This window comes from Rhinolophus ferrumequinum, chromosome 10, assembly GCF_004115265.2.
Source record: "Rhinolophus ferrumequinum isolate MPI-CBG mRhiFer1 chromosome 10, mRhiFer1_v1.p, whole genome shotgun sequence".
NCBI lineage: Eukaryota > Metazoa > Chordata > Mammalia > Chiroptera > Rhinolophidae > Rhinolophus > Rhinolophus ferrumequinum.
Genome location: NC_046293.1, coordinates 40,792,248 through 40,809,521, shown reverse-complemented (window position 1 = coordinate 40,809,521; position 17,274 = coordinate 40,792,248). Strand labels below are relative to the sequence as shown.

The 17,274-nt window shown below is 40.6% G+C and overlaps 1 long non-coding RNA gene across 1 annotated transcript; it reads left to right on the top strand.

Moving 5' to 3' along the window:
• Nucleotides 1-1,919: 1,919 nt before the first annotated feature.
• LOC117029447 (uncharacterized) lies at nucleotides 1,920-15,911 on the top strand. Its single transcript, XR_004424217.1, has 4 exons — nucleotides 1,920-1,987; nucleotides 6,461-6,558; nucleotides 11,960-12,079; nucleotides 12,948-15,911. It is a non-coding gene; the product is annotated as an uncharacterized LOC117029447 (long non-coding RNA).
• Nucleotides 15,912-17,274: the final 1,363 nt, after the last annotated feature.

Genomic DNA, 17,274 nt, shown 5'->3' with positions numbered 1-17,274 from the left:
CTGAGGCTCAATTTGGGACAGCTGGGACCTTGTACAGAGGTTTCTGCCAGCTGACAGTACAGTATGCCATCTTTGTTTGGCACTGTTTGCCCATGTGATTTAATGCCAGATTCTGTTTTCCCTTATTTTAATTTAAAAAAGACAAAAAAATTTTTAAAGAAAGATAATATATAGACCACATTAATAGAATACAATTGAGAAAGAGACCAATTTCAAAGAAAACATCCTAAGTCTCAGTCAAATGTTCAACGATCCAACTGTGAAGGAAAAGAAGAAAATTAAAGAATGTGTGTCAATTATTAGAAATACGTACTATTTGTATTTTGTGAAGGTTGTGAAATAAAATTAAGAATTTGATTAACCGTTTTGGTTTTCTAGAAAGGTAAACTGCCATCACATGTAAATTCATACAGAATACATAAATCCAACGTTTTTCCTTTTAATTTTCAGCAATGCCGTGCATAGGTACAAGAGTAAAGAAAAGAGATGGCCCGTACAAAGCCAGGAAGCGCGCTGTGCCTGGTGGTTCCCCTCTTTGGCCACTAGGGGACACCATCAGCTCCTAACTGTCTGGCTATGGGAGCTCTAAGTGGGGAAGGACTATTTTTAATGCCATTTAAGAAAGAAAAATCAACCTGCCCTTTAATGCATTCATTCAGCTGGAACATTTACAAATGAGGATTTGTAACCTAGAGACTGCCAGAGATGCGGGATGTAATTAGGTTTTTGCTGTGTCACTAACATACCTTGTATAAATGCTTTTAAATGCAGTCTTGAGGGTAATGACTCACTTCTCCATTCTCTCAAGAGAATTATTCCAGTTCTGACATGGCTCCAGTAGTTTTATCTGCTGGAGTAGATTATCTTATCTCTCTGAACTCTGAAACATAAAACCTAAGTAAGAACCTGACCTTAGATCTTTATAAGTCTTTAAATTAAACTGTCCCACTTATGGTTATCTGCTTAAATACTATTTATGTCAAGACAGGAGTTACAGTCCAGACTAAACCAAATCGTCAGTTAAGAAAATGGCAGCCATTCAGCACCCTCAGTTCCCATGAGTGTGCTCCCCATTGAGACAGGTACTCTGTTTCCCCGAAAATAAGGCCTAGCCGGACAATCAGCTTTAATGCGTCTTTTGGAGCAAAAATTAATATAAGATCCAGTCTTATATTATGCTATATTATATAAGACCTGGTCTTATAGTAAAATAAGACGCGGTCTTATATTAATTTTTGCTCCAAAAAACGCATTAGAGCTGATGGTCCAGGTAGGCCTTATTTCCTGGGAAACACGGTAGTGCTGCTGCATGATGGCTGTAGGTCCCCCTTCTCTTGCTGTGCAGTAGTTCATTGTTCCCTTTCAGCTGTTTCCTCTAGCTGACAATCTGCTTTTTTAAAGGTCTAAGTTACTTTAAACCATTTAAAGGACAACCAAGCTGCATGAGAAATTTTGGCTAGTAAGCCTGCCTGGCTGCTGAAGGTCTTCCTGGGAAGCAGAAAGCTGGTGGGGACCCCACATTCCACTGTCTGGTCTTTTTTTATCACAGTCCAAAAACCAACTTTGGCAGAGCATGATGTTTGAGTGTTATATTACCATATTCCCAAGAGATTGTTATACAAAGAACAATAGATTGCAATTTATTAAGTCATTATGAACAAATAAGGCATAGGAGTAATGATGGAGGCGCGCGGTTTAATGGAAAGAGCTCTTGGGTTATTGAGGTTATGTCAACAGATGGCAGCCTAATCTGTTAAATGTGGGTTTTATTGCTTGATTTCTCAGTGGGTACATCATTTCCAAGTGTGAGGGATACAATTTCCTATAATGTCCCATGTGTACTACAATATGAATATGTCTTATTTTGTAGTCACTTACCACAGTGTAATCTCACCTGGTGCTCCTCCACAGGTTGATATGACCCTCTACTTCAATGAAGATGAAGGAAGATCACAGCATGCTATTAAGATAGGCGAGGCTATGCCAGGTAACAAATAAACCCTGAACTCTCAGTGGCTTAACACTATAAAGGTTTGTTTCTCATTCATGCCCATGTTCCTGTTCAGAGGGTTCACAAGGGCAGCTGTTCTCTAAGCAGCAAATTCAGGGATTGGGGCTCCTTCTATTACGTACCTCCACCATCTTGGAACCTTCACTTCCAGCTATGCAGGTGGAGAGAGAGCCAGCCTGAAAGACTATGAGAGATGTGTTATGCAATGGGTGTTGGGAAATGTAATCTTCTTCTGAGCTCAAGAGGAAAATTAAATGGTTTATTGAACACATATAATGGGCTTAGCCACAATCATTTATTATTTCTAACAAAGGACCTTTCTCTGAATATCAATTTCATCTTTCCATTTCAATCCCACCTTCTTGGATTCTATGAAATTTCTAATAACGGGGAAATTAATAAAACTTTTGCATCCTTGTGACATTACTAAACATATTTTAACTTACATGAGCATTTTAATCTATGTAAGTTTCACTTAACCTGGAAAAATATTGTAATTATAAACCACTCTCCATAGATGGAAGAACATACCCTTACTCCCCCTCAGCCCACCACTTCCCCCTTTAGACTTCAGACCATGTTACAATTAGAACCTACAACCACTTGAAGGGTCTTGCTTCTTCACAGTTGCAAAGCCTTAACTCTTCCATACACAACAAAGAATATTAAACTAGAGTAATGTTCCCAAATTCCTGACAGGTTTTAATCTTTGAGATTCAGAAAGGAGAAATCAGAATTCCCCAAGAATTCCAGAAACCGTAAGTTCTTTTTAAAATACTGCAAAAATCGTTCCTATTCTTTATTCATTGTTATGGACATCTGAAACAAATCTGTTTAATAATTAAGTATTAAGTATAGTGTAGTATTACAAAGAAGTACAGCCTGTAGCAAATATTGAAACACTGCGGAACCATGAGAGAACATTCATAGGTGGCGTTTGAGGGATGTAACTAACATTCACATACACCAGCAAGTTTATTAGCACCATCAGAATCACGTGTGGAAATTGCCAACTTGATCATTTATTTTGCTTCCCAAATGTGTTATTTCTTGTAACGCCACTCATAGGATTTGCACAAGGTGTACCATGCATATAATCGTATTGATATTTATTTTATTTGCAAGGATAACTCATGTTAACAGCAGATGGTGCCATGAATACACACCTATAAAACGGAACAGCTACAAGCAACACCAACCGATTAGATGATGACCACTTCTCTCTAAGTGCTGATGTTAACCTTCAGCTCCACGGGTTAGCAAAACCTGCAAAGGAATTCTGGCACCACTGACAACAGTGTCAGGGCAAATGCAGTAACTCCTGCGCCATGACCAGCAGCAATCACTTGTTTGCCAGCTCCCTCTCACTGATTGTCAGGTCCCTGCCTGCTGGGTGGGCCTTTGAAGAGCCCTTTGCTTTTCATCCTTTTCCCAATATTAACTAGTTTCTGTTTACTTTCTGAGACCTCCCAAACTCTGAATGCTGCTTCCCTGTCAGGATCCCTAGCTGTTTCTTTTCTCACATGTTGCTGCCTTACATACTGCCTGCCCTCTGCTCAACACCCAGACCTGAGGGCTGCCAGCTCCCATTACCAACAATGCCCTGGTGACACGCTGATGTTGATAACCTCATCTTACCAAGGTGGGCCTTAATGGGAAATACGTATCATCTTAAATTGACATATTGAAATAAAATACTTCATATACGATCTTAATCTCAGGAGAACTCTGAGAGGCTAAGATGATGGTAGACATTATTTTCTCCAACTTAGGATGAGAAAATCAGATGCATCTCAACATTTAATAGGGCTGAACTCAGACCGGTGTTTCCTTTTTATTCTTTGAATAGATATGTGAATGCCCACTGTTGGCCAAGCATCTAATGCAGCTTTTATGTCATTGCTCCATATTCCCTAGGAGGGAACACACTTACATTAGCAAGAAGAATAGCATTCGACCCATATGATATTGAGTACAGATATTCATAACAAGAGGTTACAGAGGAAGAGTCTGTTGGTTGAATGTTCTTTCGAAAGCATTAATCATGTCTGAGCACTTTCATTAATTGTTTCTTAATAATTGATGCTAAGAGCTAGTTCATCCACCTTCACAGCCCAGAGAGGAATGCATGGGGCACAAGTCAGAGATGCTGACGTGAAGTGTTTTCCAGTTTATAAAGTGCATTCACTTATATGTCCTCTAATCCTCCCAATTTTCTGAAGGAATAGGGTCAGGATTATCCTGATTACATAAATGAAACCGAGGCGGGGGCATAAAATGAGATCCAAAATTAAATCTACTCTTTCATTCTTGATAAATTGGACCAGTACTTGGAGAACCTAGTTGGGGGTCAGGAATGTGGCAAGAAAGTGATTGTGATGAAATATTCTGCAAATTTAATTTTACCCACCTGCCAAACTAAGACAGTTAAATAGATCTTGCAGTTCCACTGAGAAATCCAACCCAGTTTCTGACAATGCATAAAGGCTTAGACTGGCTGCATTTGCAGCTTCAAGCTAGCACACCTCTTCCTGTGTTCCTGTTGTGCTTAGTACCACAGGGAAGCTTTGTGACAGCCCAGGTTCAGCTGCACAAGCTGCCCAGTGACCACTGTTGCTGTCTCATCTGCTTCCACTGAGTAACCACATAGAACGTGCATGTAGTCCACCCACTTCCTCTGGTTAGCAAACCAAAAAGCAGCTGGAATGGAGCTCAATTTGCCATTGGGAGGCAGTGCGATATAGTGGTTGAGTGTTTGGGACACTGAACACAGCTGCAGTTCAAAGTCTGGCTTCATTGTTTACCATAGTGCAAGTTCAACAATCTAGTTACCTCCTCTATGATTCCAGCTCCTTATCTGTAAATAGATAAATAATGGCACCAGCCTCCAAAATTGTGAAGATGACAGGTGGCAGAATATGCCACCCCAAATAGGCCACTTTGGCATAAGGATTATTTTGAGCTGAAGACATTTAAAAACAGCAGGTGCAAGAAGAGTACTCTGACTCTCCCCCCTTTCTTCCTAAAAGCAGACAAAACCCCCATATGGGAGATGTCCTCCCTGTACCGAAGTGAAAACAACCTTCTTATCATCTAGGGCAGGAAGTTGAAGATGAGAGAATTCTGTACAAACAGACCTTGTTAAAATAATTCTTATCTTCCTGTAGCCTCCCCTTATATTTTACTTTTCTACAATGGCCTCTCTTTGTTCAACTTAATATAAATGCGTTTAGGTTTTGCCTCTTCTTTGGGTCTTCATTTCCTTATGTGGGCTCCCATGTCACCTGAAACTTATATGACATAAATTTGCATACTTTTCTCCTGTTAGTCTGTTTTATGTCATTTTAATTCTCAGGCTCAGATGAAAATGCTAAGAGGGTAGAGGTAAAATTTGCTTACAAGGATTAAATAAGATAACAGTTTATCTGAAATACATCAATATGGAAGAAATATTTACTATTATCTACTAAATACGTGTGTATATATATGAATGTAAATGCAAAAAGTGATCTGGAAGGTAGCCCACTGAACAGGTAATAGTGGTTTAGTTCTAGGGAAGTGAGTTTTGGGGGAGGGACCTGGAATGATAGGTGACTTTCCCATTTACTCTGTCTTATTTCTGAATTTTGTAATTTTTACAATGAGAATTTATTTACCGATGAATGATTTGTGGAACTTTAACTGTGATGTATAGATATGAATGGTCATTGCAGCACTCTTAGAAAGCATCCCATTATATACTAAAAAAATCTATCATTTCATTAATTAATACAGGTTTTGTATTTTCTAAAATAACCCGAAAATATCTAGAGAAAACACAAACCTGATTGATTTTAAAAATCACATGGATTTTACCATAAGAAATTGTTGCTCTAGGAAATAATGAAAGCAGTGTCACAGAAACCTGCATTAGTGGGCTCCAGTCATATCATCTTAGAAATCTCATGTAGTGTCATTATAACAGAAGTTAAGTACATGACAGTGCCATCCATTTTCACCACCACATTGCGGGGCAGACTGGTCATTGTATTTTGTCTGCTGCCGTCATACCCGGTACATTGAGTTTCCACGTCCTAAACTTCCATTCATGTGACAAAAAAAAAGTTCCAGATGTGTGCTGCTGTTATTTCATCAGGGCCCCACAGCCATGGGTTGTTCTGCAGGACACGTGTCTATAGCTAATAAGAGAAAGTTACAACTGAAATAAACTTTGTAATTTAGAGCCAATGTTTGGCCCACTTAACAAGGAATTTTTTTGTGACTTTTGTGATTAGTATTTGAGAATATTAGTAAGAACAACAATTTAACACTTTGAACAGTTTTATTCTTCAGGGCATACACTTTGGAAAGAGGAACTGGGGTAGAGATGCTTCTGGGGTTTTTATTCCCACAGATAGAACCTAACTGTACCAACAGAGGTCTACAGTAACCCCTGTCCTCTGTTTTCAGGTGTGTGGAGAAACCACAGGGAGGTGTAAAGGCTGAGGCCTGATGTTCCCCAGCTGGCGAAATGGAGTTGAAAATAACTCAGATACCTCTTCAGTATGGTAAGCCATTTACACTATCCCAGAGGAAATTAAACCTTCTTCAGGGAAAGTTGGGACGTGGGGGGAAGGAGGTGGGAGAGAGTGTTTAAGAAGAGGGAAGGGGGAGTGCTAAGCAGAAAGGGGCTAACAACCTCAGGGAGTGGTCTTTACAGAACCAACCCAGGTAGAAGCTCCTGCTGTTACAAGATATAACCACTAGGGGGCACATAAGAAAGCATCAAATTCAAGTCCTCAGCGGACTACAGGCTTGTGTTCAAGCTTACCAGCCCACCAGGTCAAATAAAGCAGATGTGACTATAAACACACCCTTGGGAAGTGCGCGGCATTTAGATAAGAGGGAATTACGAGGGACTTATAATAGGATTTGGGTTTCTGTTAGATGATTTTGAGAAGGGTTCAGCTGTGAGGATTGCTGTGAATTGGGTGCTGTCAGAAAGGGGGGCGGTAATTTGGAGATTGAGTATCTTAATTTTTATCTAGGAGGTGGCAGGAATGGGAGGGATCCTGCTAACACCCTCACTGATAAAGAAGCAGGAGTTGCTCATGTTAGCCAGGAGAGGGGGTTGTTGGGTTGTTTTTGGGTTTCACACAGTGTTTTTGTCTGTGCTAAAGGCATGATTGCCAAGTGGTCTCTTCTTTGTCTTACTTCAGGGCGGTAACAGAGTCACCTCACTAGACATTGCCGTTTTGTGAAACAGTTTATGTTTGGTAGGTACTAAAACCAGTTCCCTGCTGTGGATACTAGGCCAGTACCCAGCTGACAGTTTTCCAGACTGCTTTGTTCTTTTTCACCTGCTTCCTATCTATAGAAGGAGCAACTGCCAGAAGGAGAACCCCCAGGCAGTTATCCCTCAGGAAAACCCTGGCATGGTGGTTAAGGCCCAGGCCGGTGGCCTTGGACCCACCTGATGTTGCATGTCAGATCTGTCAGTCTGTGTGACTGTGTGACCTTGAGTCAATTATTTAACTCAATTATTTAACTTTTCTGTGCTTGTTTCCTCATTCCTAAAACAGAGTGGAAAAATAGTACCTATGTCTTGTGGAAATCGGGAAGTTTTAATGAGGTAACATATATAAAGCCCTTAAATCAGTGTCTAACATACGATAAGCATTTAACCTAGACTCTCTACCATGTTTATCATTTGTCAGAGGTCACCGTCTCTTGGCAAATCACAACGCATTCTGGAAACCCATCCAGAGGGCTGAAGAAGCAAACAATATTTGATCTGTATAAAATTTGTATTGCTAGAAGGAGCTCAGAAAAGAAGCTGATGAGTTCTCTTCCATGCCTGGTTTGTCAAAATTTTTAAAAACACCCCAAATTTAGTAAGAAGAGACTTGTATTAAAAGGACTATTGCAAGGAGGTAGGGAAGTATTACAATAGAGTGCTGTGACCAAAAGGTCTGCGAGCATCTCAGGAGTACGGTAAAAAGAGTTTTTCTGTTGTAGACAAGAGTAAAACAAGGCTAAGAAGAATCAGGTGTGGGAAGGCGGGATGAAGAATGGAATGATCAGATAGTGGGTCAGAGCCCCTTGGACCTTGAGGCCAGGCTATTCTCAGCAAGGGCTGTATTCTGGCTCAGGCTAAAGGCGGGTGGGTCATAGTTCAGGGGCCTGGAGGAAGGAAAGAAACTTAACCAAAGTTTGCTTATCATCATTTTGTTGCAATTGATCAGTGGGGCAAGCAGTTCCACTAATCATTTATGAAGCAAAGAAAGGCAATGTTGAGGGTCTATATCTAGCCCTGTCACAGGTAAACAAGGGTGAGTTTTATCTGAGCCATACAGGAAAGGTTGGGTCTTTGCAGTAAACCCTTTTGGAGAACACCAAGGGTTGTGGGATTTCTTAATCTCTGTCACTGTTTTCCAGGATCACTGGGCTCAGGTAAAAATCAACTTTCAGATTGCAAAGTACACATTTCCTATTTCTCAAATTGTTGTATTTCAGATAAAGGATGAAATTGGGGCTTTGATATATAAACTGAGAGATTCTGGATCTTTATACAGAGGTACTGGTCCATAAGGGAGAGAGGCTGGGGAGAGGGCATGTTTATTTGTACCACCCTTGGCAAACGTACTCGCTTGTTGTGTAGCTCCTGCATTTCTTCTGACCTACTCGTGGATCCAGGAGAAGTAAATCTTAAAGTGAGGCAGCATCAGCACAAATGCTGAGACTGCGCTTTAGTTTAACCTATATCGACAGCCCTCTCTTTCTTGGTGCAAGTGTTTGCCTTTAGCTCAGCACTGAAATGCTTCCCCTGCAGAGTGCTTCTGCCTCCCCTGAATGGTTTCCTGTGTTGCTTACTTCACTTCTCTTGTAAGAATTCAAACGTTTTGCTTACATGTCAGGGTTTTCTAAACCAGTTTGCATCCATAACACCTCCCCGTTTTTCCTTCCTCTCTCATAGAATTTTGTCCTGCTGTGACATGACTTTGCAGGGCTGCGAATTCATTTCGCAACAGAGCTGTGCAGGCTTGTAATTCCTACAAATTGCTTTGTGTCCTGGAAGCCAGCCTGGATCTGGAGTAGACCCTAAGAGATGACCAGGGGTACTTAAGCCTGTCCCCATCCCTCAAGGGACATCTTTATAAAATGTTCCTTCCAGGTTCTGAGCAGTTAAGCTCTGATTTGCTTTTCCTTTCATGAGCCAAGAGACCAATGCTGTCAAGTACAAGCTGATGATTTGAACTAATTCTGAGGGATTTGTGGAAATGCTCAAAATCCAAGTGGGGACCAAGGAAGCTGTCTGACAGCTACAGCTGGGAAGTGGGTACAGTGTGTCTTTCTTTCCGTACTCCCCCGTCGCCTTCTGACCCATCCTCTTTCCTGAAGAGACTCTTCTCTCCCCAATCCAACGCCTTTTTCCCTTCTTCAATACAAAACCCCCCAAACTGCCTGTTCTGAAACAAAGGATGTGAATCATAGAGACCTATAACTTAGAAGGAACTCGTCACTCCACATTTGGAAAGCTAATGCTAGCCATTTTTATTGACATGTTGGAAGATTCTAACTATGTGTTTTCCCAGGAGTGAAAGAGGTAGCTGTTGGCCTGCTTCCTTCCCCTTGAGGCTGTTTCTTTTAGTAGAAAAGGTATCTCGTGGCACCTCAAAGAAGAAACGACAAAACATTTAGAAATCCCCTTGCATCGAGGGCACAAAAAGAAAGCTGAGGTAGTGTGAACCACAGGTGTAGAGATAACACTCTTAGAGGGAGGCACTGGTTACATAGGGGGTGGGGTTGGGCAGAGTGTTTGGTCAAACAGGCTGTGCACTACCACCCTCAGTGACAGCGTAATGTCTGCAGGGAATTCCTGCACAGAAGCAGGAGAAGACAGGAGGATGCGTTGTCTGCAGCCACATCGTGAACAGAGCACTGCTACTTGCCCTTGCTCTGTGCTCCTGTGCTCCTGATGATGCTGACTCAGCACCAGGAATGGGACAGGTGGCCCAGCCTAGGCGATCAGCCCATCCTCATCCCTCGGGCACTGTAACTGGTTCAGAAATGGGCACAAGATCCAAGATGGTCCAATCATTGGATCCCAGGACTTGTGTGGCAACTCTCTGGAAGAATGTGTCTCTTCTCATTGAACTTGAACCTAAGAAACAGTGAGCCTGGAGCTGCTTCTTCAACCAACTACTCAGAGCCAAGAACAGAACCAGCATACAGAAGAGAGCAGAGTCAGCCAAGAAAGAGAGAAATCACATTGTTTGATTTCTGTGGCAGCTCGCTCCTGAAACCAGTCCTCAGGTTCATGTGCCAATAAAGTCCCATTAACCTCAATCCAATTTGAGTTAGTTTCTATCACTGCGTACTCCCCGTCCTATCTGAGAGAATCAATATGCTTAACACATAATAGGTGCTCAAAAAGGTTCCGGAATGAATTTATGGATCAATTGAAGGGATTCAGAACAGGCCTCCCCAAGATGTGCCACCTTGGCCTGTGGATTATTTTGAGCTGAGGGCAATGGAGACCCTGAGGGTTCAAGAGAAACTTTTACCTCTCCCTTAAAGAATTTAAATTTGGACTCTTGCCCATAATGAGAGTTATCACCAGAAATAACCTTTTATGACCTATCTATAGGCTAGCGCAAACTTGTAATTACTGAACATGTGCTCTTCTTCTCATCCTGAGAATGACCCTTCTCCCTCTGAAGCCCTGATGTGCCTTACGTCATCCTTAGCTCAGAATGTCATATATACTTCATTTCACCTTTCTGTCTCTGAGCATCTCGTAAATGTGGGGTCTCTGATACTCTCACATATGTGGATTTCCAGTAAGTCCACATGTAATTAAGTTTGGTTATTTTCTCTTGTTACTCTGTCTCATGTAGATTTAATAATTAAACCAGCTGAAAGAACCTAGAAGGGTAGGGTAAAATTTCTTCCCCCGCCTCCCCAGCATATGTTTATCTGTAATGTATCACGCAGGTATCCACACACACTTTAGTCCTTCTTGGTTCCCTTTCAAGTGAGTTCAAAGAGCTTCGTGTATTTAAATTCAAAGTAAGTGAATAGTAGGTATTATTTTTGTTTGAAAATGAGCAGGGCCTCAAGTGGGGGGAGCAAGAAGGAAGAAGAAAGCAAACTAGAGATGATGAAGGTAAGAAAATTGGTGGGCTTCCAAAGCAAGTGGTTACCTTCTCAGAAGAGAGACAAAAGTAAAAATCCCTCCAAAGAAATGGATGCTATCGGTCTACCTTAAATGAAGGAAGTTAGAAACAATACAGTGATTAAAATTTTTCTAAGGCTTGCACCTTGAAAAACGTAGACTTTTTAAGACACTGCGTATGGTATAAACTGGTTCAATCCTGTTAGAATTGCTTTTGCCAGAAATTGGGGGGTGGGGGGAATTTTATCTTTTGATCCACGTTTCAAATACCGTTACTAGGTAACTATCACAAAACTTGGGTTTATACAACCATTTATTTCGCATGTAGTTTAGTGAGTAAGGAATTTGCGAAGGCTTACACTGGACGGTTTGTCTTCCTGGCTTCAGGTGTGGCAGCGAGGTCTAGATGATACACTTCCAAGTGGCGTCTTTGCTCACATGTCTGATATTTCAGTGCTCCTGGGCTTTTCTTGCTGTCCACCTAGCACCTCAGACCTCAGGGCTCCTTCATGTAGCTGGGGCTTCCTACAGCATGGTGGTTTCAGTATAGTTGCATTTCCTAGAAGCAGGAAATAGATGTAATCAGGCCAAATAAGGGTTGTACCTGAAACAGGTGTAGTGTGACTATTGCCATATTCTATTGGTCAAAGCAGAACTCATTGGTCACAGAACTCGTTCAGGTTCAAGGGGGAGTGTCAAGGTCATATTACAGAAGAGCAATGAGATTGCAAGAGATGTTGTAGTCATCTTTAGATCATACAATCTGCTACAATCCATAATTTTCTTCTTAGGAATTTATCTCATGGAAATAATGCCAAAGAAGTTATAAAAACAGACAAGCTCATCACAACTTTTGTAGCAACAACAACGAAAAGTGGAGACAACCTACATATCTACTAATAGATAAATGAGTAAGTAAAATACTGACATATAGCTTCCAACTAACAAGAATATGAAGCCACAATAATTAAGAAGGTTATGAAACAACATGAACAAATGTTGCTATTAGAGAAGAAAAAGTAAAATTAAAAAGCATGGCACTATGATGATAATTATATGAACACCTGCATGTATCTGGACAAACTCTTAAGAGGAAATATGTAGAATTGCATTGAGGTGGTAAGATTATGTAGGCCTTCCATTTTCTTCTTTCTTGTTATAGCTTCACACACACACGCACAAAACAATGAAAATTAGAAGAAAAACAGAGAATTGAAGCTTTAATTGTCAGTGCTCAGTACTTGGCAGGTACATGTACTTTTGTGTTTTTTTTTTTTTTGAGGAGGGCGCAGCTCACAGTGGCCCAGGTGGGGATTGAACCGGCAACCTTGGTGTTGGTAGCACCATGCTCTAACCAATTGAGCTAACCAGGGATCCCCAGGTACATGTCCTGAAGAAGTGTAGGGAAGACAAGGGCAACCCATGGCTCTCCCTACAATTCACTCAGATTCAGACAGACTGCCAGGTCAGAGTGTCCACAGATATTCTCATTTATAATTAACCTTCGGATTTGACCCTTCATGTTTGGAATGCTGATTGTCATGGAAGCAAAAATTATTGTATTAGTCTTGCTATGTGTCTAAGGCTGTTCATGATATAACACTGAAAACACTTTAAAAAGCTACTATGGCACATAAACATAAGGTGATGTTTTAATCTTTTTTCTTCATGAATCCATTTTATCCACGGTTTCTAAAATTGTCACTGGCAATTTGTCCTGGGAATTCATCCTAGAATGCTCTGGTGAGACTACATTAACTCTATGTCCTCTGTTCACAGCCTCTCTTTTCCTGGGGACTCTGTGTTTTATAAGTGAAGAGGCTATCGAGTCTGGAACAGTCTGTGCTAATCAAACTGCAAGTGAAGTTTTTGGAGTGGCCCTGAATTGAATCTGGGTCCCAAAGACCAAGGACCAGCTCCCCTATCACGATGACACTGATAGCTGAGTGACCTCCAACCTGCATGGTCAGCCTTTGAACAGGGATTGCTTTCAATATTACCTTAACTTGCTAGTCATTAGTGTGTCTTTTTTAGAGGGCTTTTAAAAAGAGTTATTAAGGAAGATGAAAGAAAGTTCACTAAAGGCCAAAGTCTCAAGAAATTCTGATTAAATAATTGCAAAAACAGATTTTAAAAAAGAACTATCCGGTTAGTTGGCATGACCACTAATTATGTTTGTATAGTTAATGACTGGAGAAAACCTGGAAGACATCTATTATCACCATTCTCATTTTACAAATGAGGAGATTGAAGCATAAAGAGGTTAGGAAATTTGTGCAAGATCACCAGTTAGTGGGTAGCCCAACCAACACTCAAACCTGAGCAGTCAGCCCCCAGAATCCTGTACGTGACTACGATTCTACACTCCCTGGGTCAGAATTCCACTAGAATTCCATTTTAACAAATGCAGCTACAAAGAATCTGTAATAAAATGTTTTCCTATCTAGGTGTATGCTTTTTGGTCAAGTTGTAGCAAAGAGTCCTGTACTCAAAATAATTCATAAGGTTTCTCTTTCTCTTCTTGATCATACAACTCCACATTAGAAAAGATGCTACAATTTGCAACACAGCGGAAACCTTTAGAGGTTTTCCTCCCTCTCCATCTATCACATAGTCATAATAAGAATAGGTACAATATACTGAGCCTTTGCATGGTGTGCTGGTCGATTTTATTGGTTCCCTCCCCCTGACCCACCCCCACAAAACACTCCTATTGGTATTCATGCCCCCACATAGTCCCTCGAATCTGGGCTGGCCTTGCCGACTCTATTAACCAATGGAATTTGGAATATGGCAGAAATGATGCTGTGCTACTAGTTCCAGGCTTATATCTTAAAAGGAGAGTAGCTTCTACTTTTTGTGGTTGGAATCTCTACCATGCAGAGGCCAGGTGGGGAGAGAGAGGGAGGACCATCTGAGCCCAGCCCCCAGTCAATCTGCCCGCTGATTGCAGCTACACAAGTGACGGCTTGCAAGACCAATAGAAAAGTCACTCAGCATACCCCAGCCAAAATAACCTGTTGTTGTTTTAAATCAACAAGTTTTAGGGCAGTTATGCAGCAGTAGATATCTGGAGCACCAGGTGCCTCTGCCATTTTTCAGTGCACTCATTCCCAAATATTTATTCTCTACTGTGTGCCATCTCCAGGAACTAGTTACAGTGCTGAAAATGAACAATTAAACAAATAAATGAACAATGTTTACTCTGAATAAAATGTAGCCAGAGAAAGAGTGACAGATGAGAGTGGTTATTTTAGATGAGGAGGTCAAGGAAGGCCCTTCTAAGGATCTTCCTTCCAAGCTGAGATCTGAATGATCTAGAAGGAGCCAACTGCCAAAAGATTAGAAGGCAGCAAGTTCCAGACAGCAGATAAGTTAAAAGGCTCCGAGGTGGGAGGGGCTTGGCATGTTTAAAAGCAGAAGGCCAGGGGCTGGACCACAGTGAGTGAGGGGTAGGAGTGAAGAGGAAATTCAAAGAGGTAGGCAGGGACTAGATCATTTTAGGCCACGGGGGACTTTGGATTTTAGTCTATGTGTAAAGGAAACCATTGGAGGGTTTTACACATGGAGTGATATGCTCTAATGTGAGCTCTTAAAAAGGTGGTTCTGGCAGCTTTGTGAATAAAATTGCAGAGGCAACAAGCCACCCTGGTGGAAATCCCCCTGCCCCTTCAGAGAAATTAGTCAGGCAACTCGGGCAGTAATAGCCCAAGCACTGAGTGAGAGTGGCTCAGACTGGGGAAGCGGTTCTCCAAGTGTGGTCTTAACCAGTTTGGCGTTCCTCAAAAAGTTAGACATAGACTGCCGTGTGGCCTAGAAGTTCTGCTGCTATGTACATACCACCAAAAGAACCGAAAACAGATGTCACACAAAAACTTGTACAGTCGTGTTCATAGCAACATAACTGAGAATAGCCAAAAAGTGAAAATAACCCAAACGTCCATCAAACTGATAAATACATAAAATGAAATATTCTTCAGCTATAAAACAAATGAAGTACTGATATATGCTACAACGTGGATGAACTTTGAAAACATTATGTTAAGTAAAAGAAATCAGACAGAAAAGAACTACACATGGTATGATTCAATTTTTATGAAGCGTCCAGAATTGGCAAATCCATAGAATAAGAAAGTAGATTAATGGTTACCAGGTACTGGTATGAGGGGGAAATCGGTAATGACTGCTAATGGAGTGATGGAAATATTCTGGAATAAGATAGTGGTGATTTGCACAAACTTTGTGAATATACTGAAACCCATTGACTGTATATCTTAAAAGAATGAAGTTGATGTATGAAAATGACATCTCAATTTTTTTTTAAATGTTAAAATTGTGGTCTGGGACATATTAGTGGGTCTGTAAAGTCAAACTATATTCATAACAGTAAGACATTATTTGCCTTTTTTATTCTTTCATGAGTGTACAGTAGAGTTTTCCAGAGGCTACATGACATGTGATTATTGAAGCAGATTGAATGCAGAAGTAGTTATGAAAATACAAGCTTTTTTAAAAAGCCAGACATTAAAGAGATCAAACAAACAAGTGGACAGCAATACCACTCTTCTTACTAAATTTTTTGGGAAAATATGGCTGCTTTAAAATATTATTATTTAGATTAATGTGCCTGTGGACTTATTTTTTAATGATTAAATAATATTTTAAATTTGCTTCACATATGATTTCTAATGCTAATGATAAATATCAATATAACCCACATAAACACTGGAGTCACAATAGTTTCCAAGCATTGTAAAGGGATCCTAAAACCAAAAAGTGAGAGGATTGCTGAACTAGAATGACAGCAGTAGAGGTTGACAGCAGTGGAGGTGGTACAGCATGATTGGATTAAGCTATATCTGAAGGTAGACTTATGGCTGGGGGCGTTACATGATAAGTAAAGAAAAAACATCAGAATGATTTCTGGTTTGGGCCTAAGAAATGTGAATGGTGGTACCATGAGCGAAATGGGGAGAACTGTGTGAGGAGGAGGATTGGTAGAGAATATGAAGTTCTGTATCAGAAATGTAGACATTAGACATTAAAGGTGATCTCATTTAATCTTCCCACCAATTTGATGAGTTAGTATAACTAATATTTCCATTTTACAGATGAAGACACGGTGACTCAGAGTTTGCCAAAAACCACAGGAGATGTGTTGCCTAGAACACATCCCAGTCTGAACCAGATCTGACTCTGAAGTCCACGCTCATCTCATAGCCCTAATCTCCAAAACAGGAGGAAAACAATAAAGGGATTTAGGTAAAAGGGGTTACTTAAAACTATGTAACAACCAGTTTTGGTACTCTGTGGAGGCTGCAGTTCCCCAAGTAGCCACTAGGTGATCTGTAGGACGCAAGCTGGCCAATCAGGATGAGGAGATCAACCCGGCACCAAGCATCACTCACTAGGTGCCAGCAGAGTTGGCCACCAGAGCTAGGCCTCCTCTAGCCCAGAGTTGGGGTGGAGGGAGAAAGAAAGTGGAAGTCTTAGAGTAGCAGTTCTAAGAAGAATTTTAATATTTTGACACTGAGTGTGACAGTAACAGTGTAAACCAGCTGAAAGTCAGCCCTGGCATTAGGAAGAGAATGCCAAAATATGTCTCATTCCACCCTGGACTCAGAGAAATTATTTTCAAAGTGGAGAGGTTGGATTTCAGTTTTGCTCTGTTTCTTGTCCTGAAAACAACCAACTGCTCCATTTCTAGTTCTTGGATAAAATCAAACCAACCAATTCTATCAAATAGGATACGGGATATATAAGATATATTCATTTTCACATAATTTCAACACACCAAACAGTACATGGAAATACTTAAACTCAAAAATTCAGATTCCTGTGAAGTTCAACCTGAAAACATTTGTATTGCTATGAATGTTATCTAAACTAGGTGACTATATATAAGACTTTTGATATTACTGATGATATTTGATATTAAAGTGTTCATGTTTTTAAGTTTGAAAATGGCTTTATGGTTTTGCTTTTTAAAAGAATCTTAATTTCTTAGACATACATACTACAGTATTTTCTGGTTAACTGATATGATATGATATACCTTATAGCTGATTTTAAATACTCTAGTGTGAAGGGGATGTGGGGAGAGTAG